Here is a 22,155-nt window from a genome sequence, read left to right as displayed (position 1 = left end):
CATAAAAGAGCCTAGGCCGGGACGCGAGATGATTTAACAATATTAACCGCAAAAACCATTCCACTGGCCGAACAACGCCCCGATCGCCCCTCTACCAAGGCGAAACCCGCACTACGGGTTTTACTGTTGCCGCCCGATTTCGCTCCACCCCCGGACCTCTCTGGCTGTAGCAACGCCTTCAAGTCGAAACGAATGCGGTAGACTAAATATCTAAAAAGTATATGAAAAATAATACTAAAGTCTAACATCGGAAATAGGAGAGAAAATAAAAAAAGAGGGGTGCAACACGAGGCCTTCCCAGGAGGTCACCCATCCTAGTACTACTCTCGCCCAAGCAAGCTTAACTTCAGAGTTCTGATGGGATCCGGTGCATTATTGCTGGTATGATCGCACCCGCAAGGTTATGCACAATGAATCTACTTTAACCATTTTCGCCCGGCTCCATAAGGTGTTCCACACGCACGGAATTATAGATCTTTTACCACCCGCCGGCTTCTCCGCCGCATCTCCCCCGCTTCCGCCGCACTCATAAAAGAGCCTAGGCCGGGACGCGAGATGATTTAACAATATTAACCGCAAAAACCATTCCACTGGCCGAACAACGCCCCGATCGCCCCTCTACCAAGGCGAAACCCGCACTACGGGTTTTACTGTTGCCGCCCGATTTCGCTCCACCCCCGGACCTCTCTGGCTGTAGCAACGCCTTCAAGTCGAAACGAATGCGGTAGACTAAATATCTAAAAAGTATATGAAAAATAATACTAAAGTCTAACATCGGAAATCGGAGAGAAAATAAAAAAAGAGGGGTGCAACACGAGGCCTTCCCAGGAGGTCACCCATCCTAGTACTACTCTCGCCCAAGCAAGCTTAACTTCGGAGTTCTGATGGGATCCGGTGCATTATTGCTGGTATAATCGCACCCGCAAGGTTATGCACAATGAATCTACTTTAACCATGTTCGCCCGGCTCCATAAGGTGTTCCACACGCACGGAATTATAGATCTTTTACCACCCGCGGGCTTCTCCGCCGCATCTCCCCCGCTTCCGCCGCACTCATAAAAGAGCCTAGGCCGGGACGCGAGATGATTTAACAATATTAACCGCAAAAACCATTCCACTGGCCGAACAACGCCCCGATCGCCCCTCTACCAAGGCGAAACCCGCACTACGGGTTTTACTGTTGCCGCCCGATTTCGCTCCACCCCCGGACCTCTCTGGCTGTAGCAACGCCTTCAAGTCGAAACGAATGCGGTAGACTAAATATCTAAAAAGTATATGAAAAATAATACTAAAGTCTAACATCGGAAATCGGAGAGAAAATAAAAAAAGAGGGGTGCAACACGAGGCCTTCCCAGGAGGTCACCCATCCTAGTACTACTCTCGACCAAGCAAGCTTAACTTCGGAGTTCTGATGGGATCCGGTGCATTATTGCTGGTATGATCGCACCCGCAAGGTTATGCACAATGAATCTACTTTAACCATGTTCGCCCGGCTCCATAAGGTGTTCCACACGCACGGAATTATAGATCTTTTACCACCCGCGGGCTTCTCCGCCGCATCTCCCCCGCTTCCGCCGCACTCATAAAAGAGCCTAGGCCGGGACGCGAGATGATTTAACAATATTAACCGCAAAAACCATTCCACTGGCCGAACAACGCCCCGATCGCCCCTCTACCAAGGCGAAACCCGCACTACGGGTTTTACTGTTGCCGCCCGATTTCGCTCCACCCCCGGACCTCTCTGGCTGTAGCAACGCCTTCAAGTCGAAACGAATGCGGTAGACTAAATATCTAAAAAGTATATGAAAAATAATACTAAAGTCTAACATCGGAAATCGGAGAGAAAATAAAAAAAGAGGGGTGCAACACGAGGCCTTCCCAGGAGGTCACCCATCCTAGTACTACTCTCGCCCAAGCAAGCTTAACTTCAGAGTTCTGATGGGATCCGGTGCATTATTGCTGGTATGATCGCACCCGCAAGGTTATGCACAATGAATCTACTTTAACCATGTTCGCCCGGCTCCATAAGGTGTTCCACACGCACGGAATTATAGATCTTTTACCACCCGCCGGCTTCTCCGCCGCATCTCCCCCGCTTCCGCCGCACTCATAAAAGAGCCTAGGCCGGGACGCGAGATGATTTAACAATATTAACCGCAAAAACCATTCCACTGGCCGAACAACGCCCCGATCGCCCCTCTACCAAGGCGAAACCCGCACTACGGGTTTTACTGTTGCCGCCCGATTTCGCTCCACCCCCGGACCTCTTTGGCTGTAGCAACGCCTTCAAGTCGAAACGAATGCGGTAGACTAAATATCTAAAAAGTATATGAAAAATAATACTAAAGTCTAACATCGGAAATCGGAGAGAAAATAAAAAAAGAGGGGTGCAACACGAGGCCTTCCCAGGAGGTCACCCATCCTAGTACTACTCTCGCCCAAGCAAGCTTAACTTCGGAGTTCTGATGGGATCCGGTGCATTATTGCTGGTATGATCGCACCCGCAAGGTTATGCACAATGAATCTACTTTAACCATGTTCGCCCGGCTCCATAAGGTGTTCCACACGCACGGAATTATAGATCTTTTACCACCCGCCGGCTTCTCCGCCGCATCTCCCCCGCTTCCGCCGCACTCATAAAAGAGCCTAGGCCGGGACGCGAGATGATTTAACAATATTAACCGCAAAAACCATTCCACTGGCCGAACAACGCCCCGATCGCCCCTCTACCAAGGCGAAACCCGCACTACGGGTTTTACTGTTGCCGCCCGATTTCGCTCCACCCCCGGACCTCTCTGGCTGTAGCAACGCCTTCAAGTCGAAACGAATGCGGTAGACTAAATATCTAAAAAGTATATGAAAAATAATACTAAAGTCTAACATCGGAAATCGGAGAGAAAATAAAAAAAGAGGGGTGCAACACGAGGCCTTCCCAGGAGGTCACCCATCCTAGTACTACTCTCGCCCAAGCAAGCTTAACTTCGGAGTTCTGATGGGATCCGGTGCATTATTGCTGGTATAATCGCACCCGCAAGGTTATGCACAATGAATCTACTTTAACCATGTTCGCCCGGCTCCATAAGGTGTTCCACACGCACGGAATTATAGATCTTTTACCACCCGCGGGCTTCTCCGCCGCATCTCCCCCGCTTCCGCCGCACTCATAAAAGAGCCTAGGCCGGGACGCGAGATGATTTAACAATATTAACCGCAAAAACCATTCCACTGGCCGAACAACGCCCCGATCGCCCCTCTACCAAGGCGAAACCCGCACTACGGGTTTTACTGTTGCCGCCCGATTTCGCTCCACCCCCGGACCTCTCTGGCTGTAGCAACGCCTTCAAGTCGAAACGAATGCGGTAGACTAAATATCTAAAAAGTATATGAAAAATAATACTAAAGTCTAACATCGGAAATCGGAGAGAAAATAAAAAAAGAGGGGTGCAACACGAGGCCTTCCCAGGAGGTCACCCATCCTAGTACTACTCTCGCCCAAGCAAGCTTATCTTCGGAGTTCTGATGGGATCCGGTGCATTATTGCTGGTATGATCGCACCCGCAAGGTTATGCACAATGAATCTACTTTAACCATGTTCGCCCGGCTCCATAAGGTGTTCCACACGCACGGAATTATAGATCTTTTACCACCCGCCGCATCTCCCCCGCTTCCGCCGCACTCATAAAAGAGCCTAGGCCGGGACGCGAGATGATTTAACAATATTAACCGCAAAAACCATTCCACTGGCCGAACAACGCCCCGATCGCCCCTCTACCAAGGCGAAACCCGCACTACGGGTTTTACTGTTGCCGCCCGATTTCGCTCCACCCCCGGACCTCTCTGGCTGTAGCAACGCCTTCAAGTCGAAACGAATGCGGTAGACTAAATATCTAAAAAGTATATGAAAAATAATACTAAAGTCTAACATCGGAAATCGGAGAGAAAATAAAAAAAGAGGGGTGCAACACGAGGCCTTCCCAGGAGGTCACCCATCCTAGTACTACTCTCGCCCAAGCAAGCTTAACTTCGGAGTTCTGATGGGATCCGGTGCATTATTGCTGGTATGATCGCACCCGCAAGGTTATGCACAATGAATCTACTTTAACCATGTTCGCCCGGCTCCATAAGGTGTTCCACACGCACGGAATTATAGATCTTTTACCACCCGCCGGCTTCTCCGCCGCATCTCCCCCGCTTCCGCCGCACTCATAAAAGAGCCTAGGCCGGGACGCGAGATGATTTAACAATATTAACCGCAAAAACCATTCCACTGGCCGAACAACGCCCCGATCGCCCCTCTACCAAGGCGAAACCCGCACTACGGGTTTTACTGTTGCCGCCCGATTTCGCTCCACCCCCGGACCTCTCTGGCTGTAGCAACGCCTTCAAGTCGAAACGAATGCGGTAGACTAAATATCTAAAAAGTATATGAAAAATAATACTAAAGTCTAACATCGGAAATCGGAGAGAAAATAAAAAAAGAGGGGTGCAACACGAGGCCTTCCCAGGAGGTCACCCATCCTAGTACTACTCTCGCCCAAGCAAGCTTAACTTCAGAGTTCTGATGGGATCCGGTGCATTATTGCTGGTATGATCGCACCCGCAAGGTTATGCACAATGAATCTACTTTAACCATTTTCGCCCGGCTCCATAAGGTGTTCCACACGCACGGAATTATAGATCTTTTACCACCCGCCGGCTTCTCCGCCGCATCTCCCCCGCTTCCGCCGCACTCATAAAAGAGCCTAGGCCGGGACGCGAGATGATTTAACAATATTAACCGCAAAAACCATTCCACTGGCCGAACAACGCCCCGATCGCCCCTCTACCAAGGCGAAACCCGCACTACGGGTTTTACTGTTGCCGCCCGATTTCGCTCCACCCCCGGACCTCTCTGGCTGTAGCAACGCCTTCAAGTCGAAACGAATGCGGTAGACTAAATATCTAAAAAGTATATGAAAAATAATACTAAAGTCTAACATCGGAAATCGGAGAGAAAATAAAAAAAGAGGGGTGCAACACGAGGCCTTCCCAGGAGGTCACCCATCCTAGTACTACTCTCGCCCAAGCAAGCTTAACTTCGGAGTTCTGATGGGATCCGGTGCATTATTGCTGGTATAATCGCACCCGCAAGGTTATGCACAATGAATCTACTTTAACCATGTTCGCCCGGCTCCATAAGGTGTTCCACACGCACGGAATTATAGATCTTTTACCACCCGCGGGCTTCTCCGCCGCATCTCCCCCGCTTCCGCCGCACTCATAAAAGAGCCTAGGCCGGGACGCGAGATGATTTAACAATATTAACCGCAAAAACCATTCCACTGGCCGAACAACGCCCCGATCGCCCCTCTACCAAGGCGAAACCCGCACTACGGGTTTTACTGTTGCCGCCCGATTTCGCTCCACCCCCGGACCTCTCTGGCTGTAGCAACGCCTTCAAGTCGAAACGAATGCGGTAGACTAAATATCTAAAAAGTATATGAAAAATAATACTAAAGTCTAACATCGGAAATCGGAGAGAAAATAAAAAAAGAGGGGTGCAACACGAGGCCTTCCCAGGAGGTCACCCATCCTAGTACTACTCTCGCCCAAGCAAGCTTAACTTCGGAGTTCTGATGGGATCCGGTGCATTATTGCTGGTATGATCGCACCCGCAAGGTTATGCACAATGAATCTACTTTAACCATGTTCGCCCGGCTCCATAAGGTGTTCCACACGCACGGAATTATAGATCTTTTACCACCCGCGGGCTTCTCCGCCGCATCTCCCCCGCTTCCGCCGCACTCATAAAAGAGCCTAGGCCGGGACGCGAGATGATTTAACAATATTAACCGCAAAAACCATTCCACTGGCCGAACAACGCCCCGATCGCCCCTCTACCAAGGCGAAACCCGCACTACGGGTTTTACTGTTGCCGCCCGATTTCGCTCCACCCCCGGACCTCTCTGGCTGTAGCAACGCCTTCAAGTCGAAACGAATGCGGTAGACTAAATATCTAAAAAGTATATGAAAAATAATACTAAAGTCTAACATCGGAAATCGGAGAGAAAATAAAAAAAGAGGGGTGCAACACGAGGCCTTCCCAGGAGGTCACCCATCCTAGTACTACTCTCGCCCAAGCAAGCTTAACTTCAGAGTTCTGATGGGATCCGGTGCATTATTGCTGGTATGATCGCACCCGCAAGGTTATGCACAATGAATCTACTTTAACCATTTTCGCCCGGCTCCATAAGGTGTTCCACACGCACGGAATTATAGATCTTTTACCACCCGCCGGCTTCTCCGCCGCATCTCCCCCGCTTCCGCCGCACTCATAAAAGAGCCTAGGCCGGGACGCGAGATGATTTAACAATATTAACCGCAAAAACCATTCCACTGGCCGAACAACGCCCCGATCGCCCCTCTACCAAGGCGAAACCCGCACTACGGGTTTTACTGTTGCCGCCCGATTTCGCTCCACCCCCGGACCTCTTTGGCTGTAGCAACGCCTTCAAGTCGAAACGAATGCGGTAGACTAAATATCTAAAAAGTATATGAAAAATAATACTAAAGTCTAACATCGGAAATCGGAGAGAAAATAAAAAAAGAGGGGTGCAACACGAGGCCTTCCCAGGAGGTCACCCATCCTAGTACTACTCTCGCCCAAGCAAGCTTAACTTCGGAGTTCTGATGGGATCCGGTGCATTATTGCTGGTATGATCGCACCCGCAAGGTTATGCACAATGAATCTACTTTAACCATGTTCGCCCGGCTCCATAAGGTGTTCCACACGCACGGAATTATAGATCTTTTACCACCCGCCGGCTTCTCCGCCGCATCTCCCCCGCTTCCGCCGCACTCATAAAAGAGCCTAGGCCGGGACGCGAGATGATTTAACAATATTAACCGCAAAAACCATTCCACTGGCCGAACAACGCCCCGATCGCCCCTCTACCAAGGCGAAACCCGCACTACGGGTTTTACTGTTGCCGCCCGATTTCGCTCCACCCCCGGACCTCTCTGGCTGTAGCAACGCCTTCAAGTCGAAACGAATGCGGTAGACTAAATATCTAAAAAGTATATGAAAAATAATACTAAAGTCTAACATCGGAAATCGGAGAGAAAATAAAAAAAGAGGGGTGCAACACGAGGCCTTCCCAGGAGGTCACCCATCCTAGTACTACTCTCGCCCAAGCAAGCTTAACTTCGGAGTTCTGATGGGATCCGGTGCATTATTGCTGGTATGATCGCACCCGCAAGGTTATGCACAATGAATCTACTTTAACCATGTTCGCCCGGCTCCATAAGGTGTTCCACACGCACGGAATTATAGATCTTTTACCACCCGCCGGCTTCTCCGCCGCATCTCCCCCGCTTCCGCCGCACTCATAAAAGAGCCTAGGCCGGGACGCGAGATGATTTAACAATATTAACCGCAAAAACCATTCCACTGGCCGAACAACGCCCCGATCGCCCCTCTACCAAGGCGAAACCCGCACTACGGGTTTTACTGTTGCCGCCCGATTTCGCTCCACCCCCGGACCTCTCTGGCTGTAGCAACGCCTTCAAGTCGAAACGAATGCGGTAGACTAAATATCTAAAAAGTATATGAAAAATAATACTAAAGTCTAACATCGGAAATCGGAGAGAAAATAAAAAAAGAGGGGTGCAACACGAGGCCTTCCCAGGAGGTCACCCATCCTAGTACTACTCTCGCCCAAGCAAGCTTAACTTCAGAGTTCTGATGGGATCCGGTGCATTATTGCTGGTATGATCGCACCCGCAAGGTTATGCACAATGAATCTACTTTAACCATGTTCGCCCGGCTCCATAAGGTGTTCCACACGCACGGAATTATAGATCTTTTACCACCCGCCGGCTTCTCCGCCGCATCTCCCCCGCTTCCGCCGCACTCATAAAAGAGCCTAGGCCGGGACGCGAGATGATTTAACAATATTAACCGCAAAAACCATTCCACTGGCCGAACAACGCCCCGATCGCCCCTCTACCAAGGCGAAACCCGCACTACGGGTTTTACTGTTGCCGCCCGATTTCGCTCCACCCCCGGACCTCTTTGGCTGTAGCAACGCCTTCAAGTCGAAACGAATGCGGTAGACTAAATATCTAAAAAGTATATGAAAAATAATACTAAAGTCTAACATCGGAAATCGGAGAGAAAATAAAAAAAGAGGGGTGCAACACGAGGCCTTCCCAGGAGGTCACCCATCCTAGTACTACTCTCGCCCAAGCAAGCTTAACTTCGGAGTTCTGATGGGATCCGGTGCATTATTGCTGGTATGATCGCACCCGCAAGGTTATGCACAATGAATCTACTTTAACCATGTTCGCCCGGCTCCATAAGGTGTTCCACACGCACGGAATTATAGATCTTTTACCACCCGCCGGCTTCTCCGCCGCATCTCCCCCGCTTCCGCCGCACTCATAAAAGAGCCTAGGCCGGGACGCGAGATGATTTAACAATATTAACCGCAAAAACCATTCCACTGGCCGAACAACGCCCCGATCGCCCCTCTACCAAGGCGAAACCCGCACTACGGGTTTTACTGTTGCCGCCCGATTTCGCTCCACCCCCGGACCTCTCTGGCTGTAGCAACGCCTTCAAGTCGAAACGAATGCGGTAGACTAAATATCTAAAAAGTATATGAAAAATAATACTAAAGTCTAACATCGGAAATCGGAGAGAAAATAAAAAAAGAGGGGTGCAACACGAGGCCTTCCCAGGAGGTCACCCATCCTAGTACTACTCTCGCCCAAGCAAGCTTAACTTCGGAGTTCTGATGGGATCCGGTGCATTATTGCTGGTATAATCGCACCCGCAAGGTTATGCACAATGAATCTACTTTAACCATGTTCGCCCGGCTCCATAAGGTGTTCCACACGCACGGAATTATAGATCTTTTACCACCCGCGGGCTTCTCCGCCGCATCTCCCCCGCTTCCGCCGCACTCATAAAAGAGCCTAGGCCGGGACGCGAGATGATTTAACAATATTAACCGCAAAAACCATTCCACTGGCCGAACAACGCCCCGATCGCCCCTCTACCAAGGCGAAACCCGCACTACGGGTTTTACTGTTGCCGCCCGATTTCGCTCCACCCCCGGACCTCTCTGGCTGTAGCAACGCCTTCAAGTCGAAACGAATGCGGTAGACTAAATATCTAAAAAGTATATGAAAAATAATACTAAAGTCTAACATCGGAAATCGGAGAGAAAATAAAAAAAGAGGGGTGCAACACGAGGCCTTCCCAGGAGGTCACCCATCCTAGTACTACTCTCGCCCAAGCAAGCTTATCTTCGGAGTTCTGATGGGATCCGGTGCATTATTGCTGGTATGATCGCACCCGCAAGGTTATGCACAATGAATCTACTTTAACCATGTTCGCCCGGCTCCATAAGGTGTTCCACACGCACGGAATTATAGATCTTTTACCACCCGCGGGCTTCTCCGCCGCATCTCCCCCGCTTCCGCCGCACTCATAAAAGAGCCTAGGCCGGGACGCGAGATGATTTAACAATATTAACCGCAAAAACCATTCCACTGGCCGAACAACGCCCCGATCGCCCCTCTACCAAGGCGAAACCCGCACTACGGGTTTTACTGTTGCCGCCCGATTTCGCTCCACCCCCGGACCTCTCTGGCTGTAGCAACGCCTTCAAGTCGAAACGAATGCGGTAGACTAAATATCTAAAAAGTATATGAAAAATAATACTAAAGTCTAACATCGGAAATCGGAGAGAAAATAAAAAAAGAGGGGTGCAACACGAGGCCTTCCCAGGAGGTCACCCATCCTAGTACTACTCTCGCCCAAGCAAGCTTAACTTCGGAGTTCTGATGGGATCCGGTGCATTATTGCTGGTATGATCGCACCCGCAAGGTTATGCACAATGAATCTACTTTAACCATGTTCGCCCGGCTCCATAAGGTGTTCCACACGCACGGAATTATAGATCTTTTACCACCCGCCGGCTTCTCCGCCGCATCTCCCCCGCTTCCGCCGCACTCATAAAAGAGCCTAGGCCGGGACGCGAGATGATTTAACAATATTAACCGCAAAAACCATTCCACTGGCCGAACAACGCCCCGATCGCCCCTCTACCAAGGCGAAACCCGCACTACGGGTTTTACTGTTGCCGCCCGATTTCGCTCCACCCCCGGACCTCTCTGGCTGTAGCAACGCCTTCAAGTCGAAACGAATGCGGTAGACTAAATATCTAAAAAGTATATGAAAAATAATAATAAAGTCTAACATCGGAAATCGGAGAGAAAATAAAAAAAGAGGGGTGCAACACGAGGCCTTCCCAGGAGGTCACCCATCCTAGTACTACTCTCGCCCAAGCAAGCTTAACTTCGGAGTTCTGATGGGATCCGGTGCATTATTGCTGGTATGATCGCACCCGCAAGGTTATGCACAATGAATCTACTTTAACCATGTTCGCCCGGCTCCATAAGGTGTTCCACACGCACGGAATTATAGATCTTTTACCACCCGCCGGCTTCTCCGCCGCATCTCCCCCGCTTCCGCCGCACTCATAAAAGAGCCTAGGCCGGGACGCGAGATGATTTAACAATATTAACCGCAAAAACCATTCCACTGGCCGAACAACGCCCCGATCGCCCCTCTACCAAGGCGAAACCCGCACTACGGGTTTTACTGTTGCCGCCCGATTTCGCTCCACCCCCGGACCTCTCTGGCTGTAGCAACGCCTTCAAGTCGAAACGAATGCGGTAGACTAAATATCTAAAAAGTATATGAAAAATAATACTAAAGTCTAACATCGGAAATCGGAGAGAAAATAAAAAAAGAGGGGTGCAACACGAGGCCTTCCTAGGAGGTCACCCATCCTAGTACTACTCTCGCCCAAGCAAGCTTAACTTCGGAGTTCTGATGGGATCCGGTGCATTATTGCTGGTATGATCGCACCCGCAAGGTTATGCACAATGAATCTACTTTAACCATGTTCGCCCGGCTCCATAAGGTGTTCCACACGCACGGAATTATAGATCGCCGGCTTCTCCGCCGCATCTCCCCCGCTTCCGCCGCACTCATAAAAGAGCCTAGGCCGGGACGCGAGATGATTTAACAATATTAACCGCAAAAACCATTCCACTGGCCGAACAACGCCCCGATCGCCCCTCTACCAAGGCGAAACCCGCACTACGGGTTTTACTGTTGCCGCCCGATTTCGCTCCACCCCCGGACCTCTCTGGCTGTAGCAACGCCTTCAAGTCGAAACGAATGCGGTAGACTAAATATCTAAAAAGTATATGAAAAATAATACTAAAGTCTAACATCGGAAATCGGAGAGAAAATAAAAAAAGAGGGGTGCAACACGAGGCCTTCCCAGGAGGTCACCCATCCTAGTACTACTCTCGCCCAAGCAAGCTTAACTTCGGAGTTCTGATGGGATCCGGTGCATTATTGCTGGTATGATCGCACCCGCAAGGTTATGCACAATGAATCTACTTTAACCATGTTCGCCCGGCTCCATAAGGTGTTCCACACGCACGGAATTATAGATCTTTTACCACCCGCCGCATCTCCCCCGCTTCCGCCGCACTCATAAAAGAGCCTAGGCCGGGACGCGAGATGATTTAACAATATTAACCGCAAAAACCATTCCACTGGCCGAACAACGCCCCGATCGCCCCTCTACCAAGGCGAAACCCGCACTACGGGTTTTACTGTTGCCGCCCGATTTCGCTCCACCCCCGGACCTCTCTGGCTGTAGCAACGCCTTCAAGTCGAAACGAATGCGGTAGACTAAATATCTAAAAAGTATATGAAAAATAATACTAAAGTCTAACATCGGAAATCGGAGAGAAAATAAAAAAAGAGGGGTTTAACACGAGGCCTTCCCAGGAGGTCACCCATCCTAGTACTACTCTCGCCCAAGCAAGCTTAACTTCGGAGTTCTGATGGGATCCGGTGCATTATTGCTGGTATGATCGCACCCGCAAGGTTATGCACAATGAATCTACTTTAACCATGTTCGCCCGGCTCCATAAGGTGTTCCACACGCACGGAATTATAGATCTTTTACCACCCGCCGGCTTCTCCGCCGCATCTCCCCCGCTTCCGCCACACTCATAAAAGAGCCTAGGCCGGGACGCGAGATGATTTAACAATATTAACCGCAAAAACCATTACACTGGCCGAACAACGCCCCGATCGCCCCTCTAGCAAGGCGAAACCCGCACTACGGGTTTTACTGTTGCCGCCCGATTTCGCTCCACCCCCGGACCTCTCTGGCTGTAGCAACGCCTTCAAGTCGAAACGAATGCGGTAGACTAAATATCTAAAAAGTATATGAAAAATAATACTAAAGTCTAACATCGGAAATCGGAGAGAAAATAAAAAAAGAGGGGTGCAACACGAGGCCTTCCCAAGAGGTCACCCATCCTAGTACTACTCTCGCCCAAGCAAGCTTAACTTCGGAGTTCTGATGGGATCCGGTGCATTATTGCTGGTATGATCGCACCCGCAAGGTTATGCACAATGAATCTACTTTAACCATGTTCGCCCGGCTCCATAAGGTGTTCCACACGCACGGAATTATAGATCTTTTACCACCCGCCGGCTTCTCCGCCGCATCTCCCCCGCTTCCGCCGCACTCATAAAAGAGCCTAGGCCGGGACGCGAGATGATTTAACAATATTAACCGCAAAAACCATTCCACTGGCCAAACAACGCCCCGATCGCCCCTCTACCAAGGCGAAACCCGCACTACGGGTTTTACTGTTGCCGCCCGATTTCGCTCCACCCCCGGACCTCTCTGGCTGTAGCAACGCCTTCAAGTCGAAACGAATGCGGTAGACTAAATATCTAAAAAGTATATGAAAAATAATACTAAAGTCTAACATCGGAAATCGGAGAGAAAATAAAAAAAGAGGGGTGCAACACGAGGCTTTCCCAGGAGGTCACCCATCCTAGTACTACTCTCGCCCAAGCAAGCTTAACTTCGGAGTTCTGATGGGATCCGGTGCATTATTGCTGGTATGATCGCACCCGCAAGGTTATGCACAATGAATCTACTTTAACCATGTTCGCCCGGCTCCATAAGGTGTTCCACACGCACGGAATTATAGATCTTTTACCACCCGCCGGCTTCTCCGCCGCATCTCCCCCGCTTCCGCCGCACTCATAAAAGAGCCTAGGCCGGGACGCGAGATGATTTAACAATATTAACCGCAAAAACCATTCCACTGGCCGAACAACGCCCCGATCGCCCCTCTACCAAGGCGAAACCCGCACTACGGGTTTTACTGTTGCCGCCCGATTTCGCTCCACCCCCGGACCTCTCTGGCTGTAGCAACGCCTTCAAGTCGAAAGGAATGCGGTAGACTAAATATCTAAAAAGTATATGAAAAATAATACTAAAGTCTAACATCGGAAATCGGAGAGAAAATAAAAAAAGAGGGGTGCAACACGAGGCCTTCCCAGGAGGTCACCCATCCTAGTACTACTCTCGCCCAAGCAAGCTTAACTTCAGAGTTCTGATGGGATCCGGTGCATTATTGCTGGTATGATCGCACCCGCAAGGTTATGCACAATGAATCTACTTTAACCATGTTCGCCCGGCTCCATAAGGTGTTCCACACGCACGGAATTATAGATCTTTTACCACCCGCCGGCTTCTCCGCCGCATCTCCCCCGCTTCCGCCGCACTCATAAAAGAGCCTAGGCCGGGACGCGAGATGATTTAACAATATTAACCGCAAAAACCATTCCACTGGCCGAACAACGCCCCGATCGCCCCTCTACCAAGGCGAAACCCGCACTACGGGTTTTACTGTTGCCGCCCGATTTCGCTCCACACCCGGACCTCTCTGGCTGTAGCAACGCCTTCAAGTCGAAACGAATGCGGTAGACTAAATATCTAAAAAGTATATGAAAAATAATACTAAAGTCTAACATCGGAAATCGGAGAGAAAATAAAAAAAGAGGGGTGCAACACGAGGCCTTCCCAGGAGGTCACCCATCCTAGTACTACTCTCGCCCAAGCAAGCTTAACTTCGGAGTTCTGATGGGATCCGGTGCATTATTGCTGGTATGATCGCACCCGCAAGGTTATGCACAATGAATCTACTTTAACCATGTTCGCCCGGCTCCATAAGGTGTTCCACACGCACGGAATTATAGATCTTTTACCACCCGCCGCATCTCCCCCGCTTCCGCCGCACTCATAAAAGAGCCTAGGCCGGGACGCGAGATGATTTAACAATATTAACCGCAAAAACCATTCCACTGGCCGAACAACGCCCCGATCGCCCCTCTACCAAGGCGAAACCCGCACTACGGGTTTTACTGTTGCCGCCCGATTTCGCTCCACCCCCGGACCTCTCTGGCTGTAGCAACGCCTTCAAGTCGAAACGAATGCGGTAGACTAAATATCTAAAAAGTATATGAAAAATAATACTAAAGTCTAACATCGGAAATCGGAGAGAAAATAAAAAAAGAGGGGTTTAACACGAGGCCTTCCCAGGAGGTCACCCATCCTAGTACTACTCTCGCCCAAGCAAGCTTAACTTCGGAGTTCTGATGGGATCCGGTGCATTATTGCTGGTATGATCGCACCCGCAAGGTTATGCACAATGAATCTACTTTAACCATGTTCGCCCGGCTCCATAAGGTGTTCCACACGCACGGAATTATAGATCTTTTACCACCCGCCGCATCTCCCCCGCTTCCGCCGCACTCATAAAAGAGCCTAGGCCGGGACGCGAGATGATTTAACAATATTAACCGCAAAAACCATTCCACTGGCCGAACAACGCCCCGATCGCCCCTCTACCAAGGCGAAACCCGCACTACGGGTTTTACTGTTGCCGCCCGATTTCGCTCCACCCCCGGACCTCTCTGGCTGTAGCAACGCCTTCAAGTCGAAACGAATGCGGTAGACTAAATATCTAAAAAGTATATGAAAAATAATACTAAAGTCTAACATCGGAAATCGGAGAGAAAATAAAAAAAGAGGGGTTTAACACGAGGCCTTCCCAGGAGGTCACCCATCCTAGTACTACTCTCGCCCAAGCAAGCTTAACTTCGGAGTTCTGATGGGATCCGGTGCATTATTGCTGGTATGATCGCACCCGCAAGGTTATGCACAATGAATCTACTTTAACCATGTTCGCCCGGCTCCATAAGGTGTTCCACACGCACGGAATTATAGATCTTTTACCACCCGCCGGCTTCTCCGCCGCATCTCCCCCGCTTCCGCCACACTCATAAAAGAGCCTAGGCCGGGACGCGAGATGATTTAACAATATTAACCGCAAAAACCATTACACTGGCCGAACAACGCCCCGATCGCCCCTCTAGCAAGGCGAAACCCGCACTACGGGTTTTACTGTTGCCGCCCGATTTCGCTCCACCCCCGGACCTCTCTGGCTGTAGCAACGCCTTCAAGTCGAAACGAATGCGGTAGACTAAATATCTAAAAAGTATATGAAAAATAATACTAAAGTCTAACATCGGAAATCGGAGAGAAAATAAAAAAAGAGGGGTGCAACACGAGGCCTTCCCAAGAGGTCACCCATCCTAGTACTACTCTCGCCCAAGCAAGCTTAACTTCGGAGTTCTGATGGGATCCGGTGCATTATTGCTGGTATGATCGCACCCGCAAGGTTATGCACAATGAATCTACTTTAACCATGTTCGCCCGGCTCCATAAGGTGTTCCACACGCACGGAATTATAGATCTTTTACCACCCGCCGGCTTCTCCGCCGCATCTCCCCCGCTTCCGCCGCACTCATAAAAGAGCCTAGGCCGGGACGCGAGATGATTTAACAATATTAACCGCAAAAACCATTCCACTGGCCAAACAACGCCCCGATCGCCCCTCTACCAAGGCGAAACCCGCACTACGGGTTTTACTGTTGCCGCCCGATTTCGCTCCACCCCCGGACCTCTCTGGCTGTAGCAACGCCTTCAAGTCGAAACGAATGCGGTAGACTAAATATCTAAAAAGTATATGAAAAATAATACTAAAGTCTAACATCGGAAATCGGAGAGAAAATAAAAAAAGAGGGGTGCAACACGAGGCTTTCCCAGGAGGTCACCCATCCTAGTACTACTCTCGCCCAAGCAAGCTTAACTTCGGAGTTCTGATGGGATCCGGTGCATTATTGCTGGTATGATCGCACCCGCAAGGTTATGCACAATGAATCTACTTTAACCATGTTCGCCCGGCTCCATAAGGTGTTCCACACGCACGGAATTATAGATCTTTTACCACCCGCCGGCTTCTCCGCCGCATCTCCCCCGCTTCCGCCGCACTCATAAAAGAGCCTAGGCCGGGACGCGAGATGATTTAACAATATTAACCGCAAAAACCATTCCACTGGCCGAACAACGCCCCGATCGCCCCTCTACCAAGGCGAAACCCGCACTACGGGTTTTACTGTTGCCGCCCGATTTCGCTCCACCCCCGGACCTCTCTGGCTGTAGCAACGCCTTCAAGTCGAAAGGAATGCGGTAGACTAAATATCTAAAAAGTATATGAAAAATAATACTAAAGTCTAACATCGGAAATCGGAGAGAAAATAAAAAAAGAGGGGTGCAACACGAGGCCTTCCCAGGAGGTCACCCATCCTAGTACTACTCTCGCCCAAGCAAGCTTAACTTCAGAGTTCTGATGGGATCCGGTGCATTATTGCTGGTATGATCGCACCCGCAAGGTTATGCACAATGAATCTACTTTAACCATGTTCGCCCGGCTCCATAAGGTGTTCCACACGCACGGAATTATAGATCTTTTACCACCCGCCGGCTTCTCCGCCGCATCTCCCCCGCTTCCGCCGCACTCATAAAAGAGCCTAGGCCGGGACGCGAGATGATTTAACAATATTAACCGCAAAAACCATTCCACTGGCCGAACAACGCCCCGATCGCCCCTCTACCAAGGCGAAACCCGCACTACGGGTTTTACTGTTGCCGCCCGATTTCGCTCCACACCCGGACATCTCTGGCTGTAGCAACGCCTTCAAGTCGAAACGAATGCGGTAGACTAAATATCTAAAAAGTATATGAAAAATAATACTAAAGTCTAACATCGGAAATCGGAGAGAAAATAAAAAAAGAGGGGTGCAACACGAGGCCTTCCCAGGAGGTCACCCATCCTAGTACTACTCTCGCCCAAGCAAGCTTAACTTCGGAGTTCTGATGGGATCCGGTGCATTATTGCTGGTATGATCGCACCCGCAAGGTTATGCACAATGAATCTACTTTAACCATGTTCGCCCGGCTCCATAAGGTGTTCCACACGCACGGAATTATAGATCTTTTACCACCCGCCGCATCTCCCCCGCTTCCGCCGCACTCATAAAAGAGCCTAGGCCGGGACGCGAGATGATTTAACAATATTAACCGCAAAAACCATTCCACTGGCCGAACAACGCCCCGATCGCCCCTCTACCAAGGCGAAACCCGCACTACGGGTTTTACTGTTGCCGCCCGATTTCGCTCCACCCCCGGACCTCTCTGGCTGTAGCAACGCCTTCAAGTCGAAACGAATGCGGTAGACTAAATATCTAAAAAGTATATGAAAAATAATACTAAAGTCTAACATCGGAAATCGGAGAGAAAATAAAAAAAGAGGGGTTTAACACGAGGCCTTCCCAGGAGGTCACCCATCCTAGTACTACTCTCGCCCAAGCAAGCTTAACTTCGGAGTTCTGATGGGATCCGGTGCATTATTGCTGGTATGATCGCACCCGCAAGGTTATGCACAATGAATCTACTTTAACCATGTTCGCCCGGCTCCATAAGGTGTTCCACACGCACGGAATTATAGATCTTTTACCACCCGCCGGCTTCTCCGCCGCATCTCCCCCGCTTCCGCCACACTCATAAAAGAGCCTAGGCCGGGACGCGAGATGATTTAACAATATTAACCGCAAAAACCATTACACTGGCCGAACAACGCCCCGATCGCCCCTCTAGCAAGGCGAAACCCGCACTACGGGTTTTACTGTTGCCGCCCGATTTCGCTCCACCCCCGGACCTCTCTGGCTGTAGCAACGCCTTCAAGTCGAAACGAATGCGGTAGACTAAATATCTAAAAAGTATATGAAAAATAATACTAAAGTCTAACATCGGAAATCGGAGAGAAAATAAAAAAAGAGGGGTGCAACACGAGGCCTTCCCAGGAGGTCACCCATCCTAGTACTACTCTCGCCCAAGCAAGCTTAACTTCGGAGTTCTGATGGGATCCGGTGCATTATTGCTGGTATGATCGCACCCGCAAGGTTATGCACAATGAATCTACTTTAACCATGTTCGCCCGGCTCCATAAGGTGTTCCACACGCACGGAATTATAGATCTTTTACCACCCGCCGGCTTCTCCGCCGCATCTCCCCCGCTTCCGCCGCACTCATAAAAGAGCCTAGGCCGGGACGCGAGATGATTTAACAATATTAACCGCAAAAACCATTCCACTGGCCGAACAACGCCCCGATCGCCCCTCTACCAAGGCGAAACCCGCACTACGGGTTTTACTGTTGCCGCCCGATTTCGCTCCACCCCCGGACCTCTCTGGCTGTAGCAACGCCTTCAAGTCGAAAGGAATGCGGTAGACTAAATATCTAAAAAGTATATGAAAAATAATACTAAAGTCTAACATCGGAAATCGGAGAGAAAATAAAAAAAGAGGGGTGCAACACGAGGCCTTCCCAGGAGGTCACCCATCCTAGTACTACTCTCGCCCAAGCAAGCTTAACTTCAGAGTTCTGATGGGATCCGGTGCATTATTGCTGGTATGATCGCACCCGCAAGGTTATGCACAATGAATCTACTTTAACCATGTTCGCCCGGCTCCATAAGGTGTTCCACACGCACGGAATTATAGATCTTTTACCACCCGCCGGCTTCTCCGCCGCATCTCCCCCGCTTCCGCCGCACTCATAAAAGAGCCTAGGCCGGGACGCGAGATGATTTAACAATATTAACCGCAAAAACCATTCCACTGGCCGAACAACGCCCCGATCGCCCCTCTACCAAGGCGAAACCCGCACTACGGGTTTTACTGTTGCCGCCCGATTTCGCTCCACACCCGGACCTCTCTGGCTGTAGCAACGCCTTCAAGTCGAAACGAATGCGGTAGACTAAATATCTAAAAAGTATATGAAAAATAATACTAAAGTCTAACATCGGAAATCAGAGAGAAAATAAAAAAAGAGGAGTGCAACACGAGGCCTTCCCAGGAGGTCACCCATCCTAGTACTACTCTCGCCCAAGCAAGCTTAACTTCGGAGTTCTGATGGGATCCGGTGCATTATTGCTGGTATGATCGCACCCGCAGGGTTATGCACAATGAATCTACTTTAACCATGTTCGCCCGGCTCCATAAGGTGTTCCACACGCACGGAATTATAGATCTTTTACCACCCGCCGGCTTCTCCGCCGCATCTCCCCCGCTTCCGCCGCACTCATAAAAGAGCCTAGGCCGGGACGCGAGATGATTTAACAATATTAACCGCAAAAACCATTCCACTGGCCGAACAACGCCCCGATCGCCCCTCTACCAAGGCGAAACCCGCACTACGGGTTTTACTGTTGCCGCCCGATTTCGCTCCACCCCCGGACCTCTCTGGCTGTAGCAACGCCTTCAAGTCGAAACGAATGCGGTAGACTAAATATCTAAAAAGTATATGAAAAATAATACTAAAGTCTAACATCGGAAATCGGAGAGAAAATAAAAAAAGAGGGGTGCAACACGAGGCCTTCCCAGGAGGTCACCCATCCTAGTACTACTCTCGCCCAAGCAAGCTTAACTTCGGAGTTCTGATGGGATCCGGTGCATTATTGCTGGTATGATCGCACCCGCAGGGTTATGCACAATGAATCTACTTTAACCATGTTCGCCCGGCTCCATAAGTTGTTCCACACGCACGGAATTATAGATCTTTTACCACCCGCCGGCTTCTCCGCCGCATCTCCCCCGCTTCCGCCGCACTCATAAAAGAGCCTAGGCCGGGACGCGAGATGATTTAACAATATTAACCGCAAAAACCATTCCACTGGCCGAACAACGCCCCGATCGCCCCTCTACCAAGGCGAAACCCGCACTACGGGTTTTACTGTTGCCGCCCGATTTCGCTCCACCCCCGGACCTCTCTGGCTGTAGCAACGCCTTCAAGTCGAAACGAATGCGGTAGACTAAATATCTAAAAAGTATATGAAAAATAATACTAAAGTCTAACATCGGAAATCGGAGAGAAAATAAAAAAAGAGGGGTGCAACACGAGGCCTTCCCAGGAGGTCACCCATCCTAGTACTACTCTCGCCCAAGCAAGCTTAACTTCGGAGTTTTGATGGGATCCGGTGCATTATTGCTGGTATGATCGCACCCGCAAGGTTATGCACAATGAATCTACTTTAACCATGTTCGCCCGGCTCCATAAGGTGTTCCACACGCACGGAATTATAGATCTTTTACCACCCGCCGGCTTCTCCGCCGCATCTCCCCCGCTTCCGCCGCACTCATAAAAGAGCCTAGGCCGGGACGCGAGATGATTTAACAATATTAACCGCAAAAACCATTCCACTGGCCGAACAACGCCCCGATCGCCCCTCTACCAAGGCGAAACCCGCACTACGGGTTTTACTGTTGCCCCCCCGATTTCGCTCCACCCCCGGACCTCTCTGGCTGTAGCAACGCCTTCAAGTCGAAACGAATGCGGTAGACTAAATATCTAAAAAGTATATGAAAAATAATACTAAAGTCTAACACCGGAAATCGGAGAGAAAATAAAAAAAGAGGGGTGCAACACGAGGCCTTCCCAGGAGGTCACCCATCCTAGAACTACTCTCGCCCAAGCAAGCTTAACTTCGGAGTTCTGATGGGATCCGGTGCATTATTGCTGGTATGATCGCACCCGCAAGGTTATGCACAATGAATCTACTTTAACCATGTTCGCCCGGCTCCATAAGGTGTTCCACACGCACGGAATTATAGATCTTTTACCACCCGCCGGCTTCTCCGCCGCATCTCCCCCGCTTCCGCCGCACTCATAAAAGAGCCTAGGCCGGGACGCGAGATGATTTAACAATATTAACCGCAAAAACCAGTCCACTGGCCGAACAACGCCCCGATCGCCCCTCTACCAAGGCGAAACCCGCACTACGGGTTTTACTGTTGCCGCCCGATTTCGCTCCACCCCCGGACCTCTCTGGCTGTAGCAACGCCTTCAAGTCGAAACGAATGCGGTAGACTAAATATCTAAAAAGTATATGAAAAATAATACTAAAGTCTAACATCGGAAATCGGAGAGAAAATAAAAAAAGAGGGGTGCAACACGAGGCCTTCCCAGGAGGTCACCCATCCTAGTACTACTCTCGCCCAAGCAAGCTTAACTTCGGAGTTCTGATGGGATCCGGTGCATTATTGCTGGTATGATCGCACCCGCAAGGTTATGCACAATGAATCTACTTTAACCATGTTCGCCCGGCTCCATAAGGTGTTCCACACGCACGGAATTATAGATCTTTTACCACCCGCCGGCTTCTCCGCCGCATCTCCCCCGCTTCCGCCGCACTCATAAAAGAGCCTAGGCCGGGACGCGAGATGATTTAACAATATTAACCGCAAAAACCATTCCACTGGCCGAACAACGCCCCGATCGCCCCTCTACCAAGGCGAAACCCGCACTACGGGTTTTACTGTTGCCGCCCGATTTCGCTCCACCCCCGGACCTCTCTGGCTGTAGCAACGCCTTCAAGTCGAAACGAATGCGGTAGACTAAATATCTAAAAAGTATATGAAAAATAATACTAAAGTCTAACATCGGAAATCGGAGAGAAAATAAAAAAAGAGGGGTGCAACACGAGGCCTTCCCAGGAGGTCACCCATCCTAGTACTACTCTCGCCCAAGCAAGCTTAACTTCGGAGTTCTGATGGGATCCGGTGCATTATTGCTGGTATGATCACACCCGCAAGGTTATGCACAATGAATCTACTTTAACCATGTTCGCCCGGCTCCATAAGGTGTGCCACACGCACGGAATTATAGATCTTTTACCACCCGCCGGCTTCTCCGCCGCATCTCCCCCGCTTCCGCCGCACTCATAAAAGAGCCTAGGCCGGGACGCGAGATGATTTAACAATATTAACCGCAAAAACCATTCCACTGGCCGAACAACGCCCCGATCGCCCCT

At 50.2% G+C, this 22,155-nt stretch overlaps 42 non-coding genes across 42 annotated transcripts; all 42 read right to left on the bottom strand.

Moving 5' to 3' along the window:
- Positions 1 to 276: 276 nt before the first annotated feature.
- On the bottom strand, positions 277 to 395 carry LOC126805232 (5S ribosomal RNA). Its single transcript, XR_007673924.1, has one exon. It is a non-coding gene; the product is annotated as a 5S ribosomal RNA (ribosomal RNA).
- Positions 396 to 803: 408 nt separating this feature from the next.
- Positions 804 to 922, bottom strand: LOC126805217 (5S ribosomal RNA). The gene has a single exon (XR_007673910.1). It is a non-coding gene; the product is annotated as a 5S ribosomal RNA (ribosomal RNA).
- Positions 923 to 1,330: 408 nt separating this feature from the next.
- LOC126805242 (5S ribosomal RNA) lies at positions 1,331 to 1,449 on the bottom strand. The gene has a single exon (XR_007673934.1). It is a non-coding gene; the product is annotated as a 5S ribosomal RNA (ribosomal RNA).
- A 408-nt stretch (positions 1,450 to 1,857) lies between these two features.
- On the bottom strand, positions 1,858 to 1,976 carry LOC126805231 (5S ribosomal RNA). The gene has a single exon (XR_007673923.1). It is a non-coding gene; the product is annotated as a 5S ribosomal RNA (ribosomal RNA).
- Positions 1,977 to 2,384: 408 nt separating this feature from the next.
- On the bottom strand, positions 2,385 to 2,503 carry LOC126805173 (5S ribosomal RNA). The gene has a single exon (XR_007673868.1). It is a non-coding gene; the product is annotated as a 5S ribosomal RNA (ribosomal RNA).
- Positions 2,504 to 2,911: 408 nt separating this feature from the next.
- LOC126805216 (5S ribosomal RNA) lies at positions 2,912 to 3,030 on the bottom strand. Its single transcript, XR_007673909.1, has one exon. It is a non-coding gene; the product is annotated as a 5S ribosomal RNA (ribosomal RNA).
- A 408-nt stretch (positions 3,031 to 3,438) lies between these two features.
- On the bottom strand, positions 3,439 to 3,557 carry LOC126805239 (5S ribosomal RNA). Its single transcript, XR_007673931.1, has one exon. It is a non-coding gene; the product is annotated as a 5S ribosomal RNA (ribosomal RNA).
- A 396-nt stretch (positions 3,558 to 3,953) lies between these two features.
- On the bottom strand, positions 3,954 to 4,072 carry LOC126805172 (5S ribosomal RNA). Its single transcript, XR_007673867.1, has one exon. It is a non-coding gene; the product is annotated as a 5S ribosomal RNA (ribosomal RNA).
- Positions 4,073 to 4,480: 408 nt separating this feature from the next.
- Positions 4,481 to 4,599, bottom strand: LOC126805230 (5S ribosomal RNA). Its single transcript, XR_007673922.1, has one exon. It is a non-coding gene; the product is annotated as a 5S ribosomal RNA (ribosomal RNA).
- Positions 4,600 to 5,007: 408 nt separating this feature from the next.
- Positions 5,008 to 5,126, bottom strand: LOC126805215 (5S ribosomal RNA). The gene has a single exon (XR_007673908.1). It is a non-coding gene; the product is annotated as a 5S ribosomal RNA (ribosomal RNA).
- A 408-nt stretch (positions 5,127 to 5,534) lies between these two features.
- Positions 5,535 to 5,653, bottom strand: LOC126805171 (5S ribosomal RNA). The gene has a single exon (XR_007673866.1). It is a non-coding gene; the product is annotated as a 5S ribosomal RNA (ribosomal RNA).
- A 408-nt stretch (positions 5,654 to 6,061) lies between these two features.
- On the bottom strand, positions 6,062 to 6,180 carry LOC126805229 (5S ribosomal RNA). Its single transcript, XR_007673921.1, has one exon. It is a non-coding gene; the product is annotated as a 5S ribosomal RNA (ribosomal RNA).
- A 408-nt stretch (positions 6,181 to 6,588) lies between these two features.
- Positions 6,589 to 6,707, bottom strand: LOC126805170 (5S ribosomal RNA). Its single transcript, XR_007673865.1, has one exon. It is a non-coding gene; the product is annotated as a 5S ribosomal RNA (ribosomal RNA).
- A 408-nt stretch (positions 6,708 to 7,115) lies between these two features.
- Positions 7,116 to 7,234, bottom strand: LOC126805169 (5S ribosomal RNA). Its single transcript, XR_007673864.1, has one exon. It is a non-coding gene; the product is annotated as a 5S ribosomal RNA (ribosomal RNA).
- A 408-nt stretch (positions 7,235 to 7,642) lies between these two features.
- On the bottom strand, positions 7,643 to 7,761 carry LOC126805227 (5S ribosomal RNA). The gene has a single exon (XR_007673920.1). It is a non-coding gene; the product is annotated as a 5S ribosomal RNA (ribosomal RNA).
- Positions 7,762 to 8,169: 408 nt separating this feature from the next.
- Positions 8,170 to 8,288, bottom strand: LOC126805168 (5S ribosomal RNA). The gene has a single exon (XR_007673863.1). It is a non-coding gene; the product is annotated as a 5S ribosomal RNA (ribosomal RNA).
- Positions 8,289 to 8,696: 408 nt separating this feature from the next.
- LOC126805214 (5S ribosomal RNA) lies at positions 8,697 to 8,815 on the bottom strand. The gene has a single exon (XR_007673907.1). It is a non-coding gene; the product is annotated as a 5S ribosomal RNA (ribosomal RNA).
- Positions 8,816 to 9,223: 408 nt separating this feature from the next.
- LOC126805238 (5S ribosomal RNA) lies at positions 9,224 to 9,342 on the bottom strand. Its single transcript, XR_007673930.1, has one exon. It is a non-coding gene; the product is annotated as a 5S ribosomal RNA (ribosomal RNA).
- Positions 9,343 to 9,750: 408 nt separating this feature from the next.
- LOC126805167 (5S ribosomal RNA) lies at positions 9,751 to 9,869 on the bottom strand. Its single transcript, XR_007673862.1, has one exon. It is a non-coding gene; the product is annotated as a 5S ribosomal RNA (ribosomal RNA).
- A 408-nt stretch (positions 9,870 to 10,277) lies between these two features.
- Positions 10,278 to 10,396, bottom strand: LOC126805165 (5S ribosomal RNA). Its single transcript, XR_007673860.1, has one exon. It is a non-coding gene; the product is annotated as a 5S ribosomal RNA (ribosomal RNA).
- Positions 10,397 to 10,804: 408 nt separating this feature from the next.
- LOC126805222 (5S ribosomal RNA) lies at positions 10,805 to 10,923 on the bottom strand. The gene has a single exon (XR_007673915.1). It is a non-coding gene; the product is annotated as a 5S ribosomal RNA (ribosomal RNA).
- A 397-nt stretch (positions 10,924 to 11,320) lies between these two features.
- On the bottom strand, positions 11,321 to 11,439 carry LOC126805164 (5S ribosomal RNA). The gene has a single exon (XR_007673859.1). It is a non-coding gene; the product is annotated as a 5S ribosomal RNA (ribosomal RNA).
- Positions 11,440 to 11,835: 396 nt separating this feature from the next.
- On the bottom strand, positions 11,836 to 11,954 carry LOC126805258 (5S ribosomal RNA). Its single transcript, XR_007673949.1, has one exon. It is a non-coding gene; the product is annotated as a 5S ribosomal RNA (ribosomal RNA).
- Positions 11,955 to 12,362: 408 nt separating this feature from the next.
- On the bottom strand, positions 12,363 to 12,481 carry LOC126805208 (5S ribosomal RNA). The gene has a single exon (XR_007673901.1). It is a non-coding gene; the product is annotated as a 5S ribosomal RNA (ribosomal RNA).
- Positions 12,482 to 12,889: 408 nt separating this feature from the next.
- LOC126805204 (5S ribosomal RNA) lies at positions 12,890 to 13,008 on the bottom strand. Its single transcript, XR_007673897.1, has one exon. It is a non-coding gene; the product is annotated as a 5S ribosomal RNA (ribosomal RNA).
- A 408-nt stretch (positions 13,009 to 13,416) lies between these two features.
- On the bottom strand, positions 13,417 to 13,535 carry LOC126805226 (5S ribosomal RNA). The gene has a single exon (XR_007673919.1). It is a non-coding gene; the product is annotated as a 5S ribosomal RNA (ribosomal RNA).
- Positions 13,536 to 13,943: 408 nt separating this feature from the next.
- Positions 13,944 to 14,062, bottom strand: LOC126805163 (5S ribosomal RNA). The gene has a single exon (XR_007673858.1). It is a non-coding gene; the product is annotated as a 5S ribosomal RNA (ribosomal RNA).
- Positions 14,063 to 14,458: 396 nt separating this feature from the next.
- On the bottom strand, positions 14,459 to 14,577 carry LOC126805257 (5S ribosomal RNA). The gene has a single exon (XR_007673948.1). It is a non-coding gene; the product is annotated as a 5S ribosomal RNA (ribosomal RNA).
- A 396-nt stretch (positions 14,578 to 14,973) lies between these two features.
- Positions 14,974 to 15,092, bottom strand: LOC126805256 (5S ribosomal RNA). Its single transcript, XR_007673947.1, has one exon. It is a non-coding gene; the product is annotated as a 5S ribosomal RNA (ribosomal RNA).
- A 408-nt stretch (positions 15,093 to 15,500) lies between these two features.
- Positions 15,501 to 15,619, bottom strand: LOC126805207 (5S ribosomal RNA). The gene has a single exon (XR_007673900.1). It is a non-coding gene; the product is annotated as a 5S ribosomal RNA (ribosomal RNA).
- Positions 15,620 to 16,027: 408 nt separating this feature from the next.
- LOC126805203 (5S ribosomal RNA) lies at positions 16,028 to 16,146 on the bottom strand. The gene has a single exon (XR_007673896.1). It is a non-coding gene; the product is annotated as a 5S ribosomal RNA (ribosomal RNA).
- A 408-nt stretch (positions 16,147 to 16,554) lies between these two features.
- On the bottom strand, positions 16,555 to 16,673 carry LOC126805225 (5S ribosomal RNA). Its single transcript, XR_007673918.1, has one exon. It is a non-coding gene; the product is annotated as a 5S ribosomal RNA (ribosomal RNA).
- A 408-nt stretch (positions 16,674 to 17,081) lies between these two features.
- On the bottom strand, positions 17,082 to 17,200 carry LOC126805162 (5S ribosomal RNA). The gene has a single exon (XR_007673857.1). It is a non-coding gene; the product is annotated as a 5S ribosomal RNA (ribosomal RNA).
- A 396-nt stretch (positions 17,201 to 17,596) lies between these two features.
- Positions 17,597 to 17,715, bottom strand: LOC126805255 (5S ribosomal RNA). The gene has a single exon (XR_007673946.1). It is a non-coding gene; the product is annotated as a 5S ribosomal RNA (ribosomal RNA).
- A 408-nt stretch (positions 17,716 to 18,123) lies between these two features.
- LOC126805161 (5S ribosomal RNA) lies at positions 18,124 to 18,242 on the bottom strand. Its single transcript, XR_007673856.1, has one exon. It is a non-coding gene; the product is annotated as a 5S ribosomal RNA (ribosomal RNA).
- A 408-nt stretch (positions 18,243 to 18,650) lies between these two features.
- On the bottom strand, positions 18,651 to 18,769 carry LOC126805224 (5S ribosomal RNA). Its single transcript, XR_007673917.1, has one exon. It is a non-coding gene; the product is annotated as a 5S ribosomal RNA (ribosomal RNA).
- Positions 18,770 to 19,177: 408 nt separating this feature from the next.
- Positions 19,178 to 19,296, bottom strand: LOC126805205 (5S ribosomal RNA). The gene has a single exon (XR_007673898.1). It is a non-coding gene; the product is annotated as a 5S ribosomal RNA (ribosomal RNA).
- Positions 19,297 to 19,704: 408 nt separating this feature from the next.
- Positions 19,705 to 19,823, bottom strand: LOC126805159 (5S ribosomal RNA). The gene has a single exon (XR_007673855.1). It is a non-coding gene; the product is annotated as a 5S ribosomal RNA (ribosomal RNA).
- A 408-nt stretch (positions 19,824 to 20,231) lies between these two features.
- Positions 20,232 to 20,350, bottom strand: LOC126805249 (5S ribosomal RNA). The gene has a single exon (XR_007673940.1). It is a non-coding gene; the product is annotated as a 5S ribosomal RNA (ribosomal RNA).
- Positions 20,351 to 20,759: 409 nt separating this feature from the next.
- LOC126805246 (5S ribosomal RNA) lies at positions 20,760 to 20,878 on the bottom strand. The gene has a single exon (XR_007673937.1). It is a non-coding gene; the product is annotated as a 5S ribosomal RNA (ribosomal RNA).
- Positions 20,879 to 21,286: 408 nt separating this feature from the next.
- Positions 21,287 to 21,405, bottom strand: LOC126805158 (5S ribosomal RNA). The gene has a single exon (XR_007673854.1). It is a non-coding gene; the product is annotated as a 5S ribosomal RNA (ribosomal RNA).
- Positions 21,406 to 21,813: 408 nt separating this feature from the next.
- Positions 21,814 to 21,932, bottom strand: LOC126805211 (5S ribosomal RNA). The gene has a single exon (XR_007673904.1). It is a non-coding gene; the product is annotated as a 5S ribosomal RNA (ribosomal RNA).
- Between the last annotated feature and the right edge of the window lie 223 nt (positions 21,933 to 22,155).

Source organism: Argentina anserina, chromosome 1, assembly GCF_933775445.1.
Source record: "Argentina anserina chromosome 1, drPotAnse1.1, whole genome shotgun sequence".
NCBI classification, from domain to species: Eukaryota; Viridiplantae; Streptophyta; class Magnoliopsida; order Rosales; family Rosaceae; genus Argentina; species Argentina anserina.
The sequence above is the reverse complement of the archived record's forward strand: the minus strand, read 5'-3'. Positions and strand labels throughout refer to the sequence as shown.